The sequence below is a fragment of the Dipteris shenzhenensis genome, chromosome 16 (genome assembly GCF_047967505.1).
Source record: "Dipteris shenzhenensis isolate YYH24624 ecotype China chromosome 16, Dip_SZ_1.0, whole genome shotgun sequence".
Lineage (NCBI taxonomy): Eukaryota > Viridiplantae > Streptophyta > Polypodiopsida > Gleicheniales > Dipteridaceae > Dipteris > Dipteris shenzhenensis.
In genome coordinates, this window is record NC_141611.1 from 36,839,850 (window position 1) to 36,846,705 (window position 6,856).

A 6,856-nucleotide genomic window follows, 5' to 3' on the forward strand; every position below is an offset into this window, starting at 1 on the left:
GGACTAAAAAAGTAGTAACATAGTACTAACATAGTAGACTACCATGTACTAACATTGAAGTGGTGATAGATAGATGATCCCACCCATCCTTGTGCCAGTAACTCATGTACCAATAGGCCCGTGTACATCTCCAATCATTAAAAAGAGAATGGACATTAGGTAGTATAGATGAAGTTGGAATAATATGCATATTGTATGCATGCTCCAATCACGAATTTGTAGTGGTCAAGATCCATTAAGCAACATCAATATTACACCAACGCACCATACCGACACTTAGCATTAGACCACTCCTATCTTAAAATATCCCAAACATTACATTTGAGAGAGAAATTCTAAACACTAAGGGATTTAAATCGTTTGATTTAAATGATCGTTTCTTTAAATGGTATTCTAGAGATCGTAGCGCAAATCGGCCGCGCCTGTGACGAGTGGGGTTTCTTCCAGGTGTGTGCACTTACTTGAATCGTGGAGACGAATTGGTATACATGTAGCTTTTTTCTCGCAATGCAAAAAAAAAAAAAGAAGGTAACTTATGGCCTCCCCCACTGCTATGCTATCGCAGATAATTAGCCATGGGGTGAACATGGATAAGATCCGGAGGGCTGTTGGACGGTTCTACGATCTACCCGTAGAGGAGAAGAAGAAACTCCCGTCTCACGATGCCGACGCTGGTGTTACCTTTACCACGGGTTTCAATGTTGCGCCAGGCCAGCCATCTGACTGGAAGGACGGGTCATCATCCGCCGTCGTCCGGGGGTATGCAATGGTTTCGAAGAAGCGCCACTAGTTTTAAGGTACCTTTTACGTTAGATTACCAGAAGCCAGACGGATTGCAGTACATCTTACGACAGATCTACAAGATATCATAAACTGGGAAAGAAATTACGTAGTTGTCGATTTTACACAAATTAGTTAGTTCTCACATAATTCTTGATTGTCAACAAACTTCTTGCTACTTGATCGCCTGGTTTCAGAGAGGATCTTCAGGAGTACAGAACGAAAATGGAGAAGCTGGGTGCTGCACTGTACGAGGCCATTTTCTAGAGCCTAGGTTTGACTAGCGAGTATATGAAAACTGCGCTGCCAGGACTTGAGCGTCTTGTAATGTCCATCAATTTCTACCCGCCCTGTCCAGACCCAAGCACATAGAAGCAAGAACGTTTTTTTAATGTAGGAGAGTTCTTGGAAGTTGGATAATTCTAAGCTATCGTGTGCAGGTTTTGACTAACGGGAAGTACAAGAGCGTGGAGCACAGAGCCGTGGTCAACCGCACCAGAGCCAGAATGACCTTAGCTGCAAGCCTCGGCCCAAAGGAGGATACTAAGATCAGCCCCCGTCCTGCCTTGCTGAGTGACAAGAACCTTTTCAAAGACTACCTCTTTGGAGAGTATCTCAGGAACTACTATACCAACCGTGTGATCTACAAATCTAGTTTGAATTTTGCAGGCGCCAATTATAACGAGTGACGAATGCACCTCTTGCCTAAATGATGTATTTCCTTTAAATAACAAGGTCATCTTGTAATTGCGGTCAAGGCAAAGTTCTAGCTTCCATGCAAATGTTGAATTTTGTCCTTGCTGCATAAGCCTAAACAAATAATGTGACTTTGAGTTTTACACATGGATAATGCTCTTGCATCAATTCAGAATGTTGGGTAAGCCATGGACCCATGGGAAGGCCGCGTGAAGCAAAAGATTGTTTTCTTCCTCAATAACTTTCAATGTGCTTAAGAAGAATATGTAGTTTAGAGATATTGTTCTCTCCTCTAGTAACATTATTGCAATGTCTTTCATGATTTTCTTTGGAAATTTGGTGTCAAAGTTGTCATGAAGTGGTTCTAGAATTGTGGTTTTTGCCATTGGATGTGGAAAACCAAATCTGCACCTCACAACAACACAAAGCAACTATAGACACGCTTGGTAGATGCGCGAAATAGCGGGCACGTCTATAGGCGTTGCTCTAGTAGAGAAATTATGGGCACGTCTATAGGCACGGCTAAATGCTCGTCTATTTGCGCGTAAATCACCGCGTCTATTTGCGCATTTGACCTGAGAAAATACGGGCCCGTCTAACATCCCGTTTATTAGTGCATCTATTTGCACGTGTATTTGCGCGTTTATTTGCGCGTTTACACTGAGAATCAGATGCGCATTTAGACGCGTAAATAGATGCGCTCTAGAGAATACAGAAAGTGAGATTTTGGTGTACATCATTGCTTTCCAAACATTGCCCATGATTACCAAAGCACATAATTTTTTGCAAGCCCACATATACAAGAATTAAGTGAAGTGAGGAGAATGAGACAATATGTAAAATAGTTTTGCCAATATCAATTGCGGGGCTACGGTTCAATATCATCCTCAATGAGATCAACCCTTGCCAAACTATCTACTTCAAAATCCAAACAAGCGTTTAGATCTACAAATACATTCAACCCACTACTACTTGTGCCACTCATGTGCTCATCGAAATCAACATCTCCAATGGTAGGCTCGTCCTCACGGGTAATGCCGGCCTCAATATGTATATCTCCTATCTCATGATCATCCTCCTCTCTTGTATCACGGTCATCATCACGTCCATGGCCATGATCATCCTCCATACGCTCCATATTAGTAAATGTACTATACATCACTTTGGAACGTGGCATAATAGGTATGACATGCCACCATCTATTATTATCCACCATTGGTTGATAGACAACCTAATTCAAACACAAATACAATCATGTTACTTTTCTTGCATCAAATATTTAAAAGCGAGTATTTTTATGTGTGTGCACAGTACCTGTTCACATTGTTGCGGTAGTACTAGTGTGTCCTTCCTACTTTGCCAAAACTTTGTGGAGTCAATAGTTACAAAGCTGCTTGCATGGGGTTTGATTGTTGCATTAGGGCCTCTTTCCACCATGTCCTTAAACCACTTTACATCCAAAACATACACAAAGAAGCGTCGAAAGTCAAGCATAATGATATCTTGAATTATGCCACAATAATCATCCATGGCTCCATTGGCTCCCTCAAAGCTAGCAATGACGCCGCAATCTTGTGTGTTTCTCTTATCATCAATCCGTTGTGTTCGAAAATGCTTGCCCTCACACCATATAGCATTGAACATAGTGCACTACACCAAGAAAAAATCAATTAAATAAGCAATCTAAATTATAAAAAGCTCCTAACTTATGCATAACATTCTATATACCGACCTTGCTCATGCATCCCCTAGCATACTCCCATTCTTCCATTGTGATATGCATCCCCTCATCTTTCTCTGCTTTCTCCATTTCATCAAGTAGCCAATCCACATGAATATCCTTTGAAAGTGCTCTTAGACGCTAAGGGTATGGCACACGAGATCCGTGGTGTGTACGAAAGAGGGCCCTTTCTTCTTGTCTTCTTGCCTTTGCATCCTCGTATCTTGTCACCCATCTTTTCACCACATCACTATTAAGCACGCAAAAGAGGTTGATACTATTACGCAACTCCGTGTCTATTACTTTGTTGCATCCTTTTCCTTGAGGCACAATAGAGGTCATCCTTAGGTCTTCATCATCTCTCCATAGTCGTGGGAGAGAGCTATCCACATCAACAAGAAACTCAGAAATATATGCAAGTGACTCTTGTACCAACCAACCCTCGGCCATGCTACCTTTGGGTCTTGCATTTTGTCTCACGAAGCCCTTCAATGTATTCATGAAGTGCTCGAGGAAGAACAACCATCGTGCATGTATAGTACCGCATATAGCAATCTCATCCACCAAATGTACTATGAGATGTAGTTGGCTTGTGAGAATAGAACGTGGAAATGTCTCCTCCACTAAACAAACCGCCTCCACTAACATAACTCGAGCATTCTCAAGCGTGGTGGGATCTATTTCCTTTGAGCTCACATACCTCACAAGGTCGCCCATCTTGTAAATACAATCTTTCACGTCCTTTGATGCACTACGTGAAATGCTAGTAGGTAGTATGAACTGAACCCGCGAGGAGGTGGTTGATTAGTTGCTTACAGCTATTCACTCACAAATTTGAAAGGAAAAAGATATTATGCATATAAAATACTTACTTGGAGCATCTTGTGCCAATCATGAGATTTCAAGCCATATAATTTCTCTACACCTCTTTTCTTGCTCTTTGTAAAGGCTCCCTTCAAACACCTCATGCATCCAGTGGGAGTACGAATTGTAGTAATAGCGCGCTTCACCGTCGCCATCTCTAGCTTTGAGAACATCCACGGTGCACAAGGTAAAAAAACACGCCCATTTGGTCTCTCTTGAGGCCAAGCTTCACACATCCTCCCTGTGGTACATAGATCCTCCCTTATGCCTGCCGAATCTCGTGTCCCATTCAAATGCTCCCAAATGATAGATGCCACATTCTTGAAGATATGCATGGGATCGAGCAGGTGATTGATCTTGAGGTGGGACCAATATGGTAAACAATAAAAGATGGAGTATCTAAACAAAATAAAGTGTTAGCGTGCAATCTTCACTTTCAACCAATATAGCCAATCTTTACTTCCAGCCAATAGTTACAAATCCTTACCGGCTCATGCCAAGTGGTGGAGGAGTCATGGAACCATCCCAAATTCTCATCCAATCTCCCGCGGTGAGTGATTGTGGGAGGACTTCATTCCAAGGGGCAACATATCTAGGATGATCAGGTGGGAGAAATCGATGGTGATTCTCATAGATGACCTTATTCAATCCATCTGCCCGTGAGGCAACTAGGGAAGGACCACAAACAGGACATGCATGGTAACCCGATGTAGTGAGACCTGAAACAATAGATGCAATTGAGAAATGCTAGTTCAACTAACATTAGAATGGTCATAGTAAACCAAGTGGATCGAGAAGCAAGGAAACCATTTGGAGCTAATAGACTGAAGAAAACAACATGCTATTTCAATGGACAAAGGAGATCACATAATGAGTGATTGCACGTTATTGAATAAGCAACTACAAATGTTGGAGAAGGCATGTGACAATCATTAAAAATCTCCAACCACAGGGTTGATGTTGAGGGATCTTGAAACAAGATCACATTGGAGCTGTGATAGAGCAATTGAAGATGATCGGAATTTGGTGGATGGAAGACAGACAATTGAAATGAGAAGGCAATTGAAGACAAAAGAACTGACGATGGAAATTCAATATAATGAAAAGAAGTAGATTGCTCTTGGAAAAACGAAAGAAAAGAAGAGTAAAGATAATTAGAAGGTGCAGTAGAAAGGCAGATCTCCAACAAGAGGATGCTAACTAGGTGTGGGAGAAAAGAATATGTGGAGCCATTTATGCTTGTTCTATGGCTGGTTGATCAAGAGGATTTTGTCATGGTAAAAGTATATTGGAAAATGTCAAAAGCACCATGTTAAGTAAATATGTGTCCTTTGTAAGAAGGGGGAACAAATTCTCTTACAATTAACAAATAAAAGGTGGAAGCAAATGAATACTCGTGTACATGGGGCTAGATTTATTAAAATCCTAAATCCATTATTAACTTTTGAGAGGTATGGAAGAAGCTATTGCTAGGATATCAACGTAAAAATGCCTATCAAACAATGAGTGCAGTGCATGAAATGGGTTGTGAAGGTTCATTTGGAGACTCTTGTCACCTTGATGCTATAAAAACTAGTGCTCTGCTAGCATGGTGTAATGAATATGTAGAGAGTCAGACTCCTTGGAATGGGAGCATGCTGCTACAAATGCATCCTCTATGGATATATCATTAGGTGCATTACAATGCACATGATCTTATACTGGCATAATATGATGAAACCACCTTGGACGATTGACTTGGTTTATTGTTTTGAATTTATAGGATCCATGTTTTTGAATTAATGTTTCCTTGGATTTAGAAGGGATAACATAACATGTCCTTTCTTAATCACTATAGAGGGTGGAAGATTATAATTCACCAATATCACTGGCCATACAATGTAGGAGGTTTTTTTGAGACCAAACGATTCAAACCATCCATACCCAATCCAAGTCTTATGTTTCTGAGTTCTTCCTTGAAGCTTGGCCATGTGTGTCTTCAATATGCTTCCACACAGGAGTGTCTCTGGCAGATCTCCACTTGCCATTGGTTGACCGATGGGAGGAATGACATGACATGAGCTCTGCAATGGATTTGCACTTGAACATATGTTGGATGTGAGGGATTATGGGAAAATGTTGTGGAACCTTATGAGACAGATCCAAATTTTTGAGATCTGCTCTATACCTTGCCTCACTACAAGTGGGACACTCTCGAGCCTCCTTATGAGCTCCATGAAACATAATGCAATCATTAATGCATGCATGGATGCACTTGTAATAAAACCCTCCAAGAGATGTCACATAGTGCCTCTCCATATCTCTTCTAAGGTCGGTAATTTATTCTCCCTTGCAAGAATGTTAGAAAATAGCATGCACGTGAAGACCATAATTGAGAGAAAGTATTCTAATTGATCCATTAGCATAATTCACCATGTTTGCAAAACAAAAAGCTTACTTGAGTAATTAAAACTTGCATTTCTCCATCCATAAATGGTTTTCAAGTTTAGTAATTGTTAACCCTGTGGCAACAAGGGATAGAAGTGCCGTCTAGGACAACAACGATGAGAGCATTGTGTGTGTAGAGTAGCGGCAAAGCCCTGCTTGTAATATCTTGAGCGTGAAAGATGGTATGATGAATCTTAAAGGATGAGGATAGCCAAAATCATCTCTAGAAAAGATCCAATCATACTTGCAAAATCAAGATCTAGAGAGAGAGAAACTAAATTTAGATAGAGAAAGACTAAAAGACTACACTTTTTGAGGTCCCCCCACTTTGGGTAGAGACCCAAAAGGTCCCCCCACTTTGTTTGGAGA

The 6,856-nt window shown here is 41.0% G+C and overlaps 1 pseudogene; it reads left to right on the forward strand.

The window, feature by feature from the left end:
- The first annotated feature begins 369 nt into the window (after positions 1 to 369).
- On the forward strand, positions 370 to 1,469 carry LOC147892906 (protein LATERAL BRANCHING OXIDOREDUCTASE 1-like; annotated as a pseudogene).
- Positions 1,470 to 6,856: the final 5,387 nt, after the last annotated feature.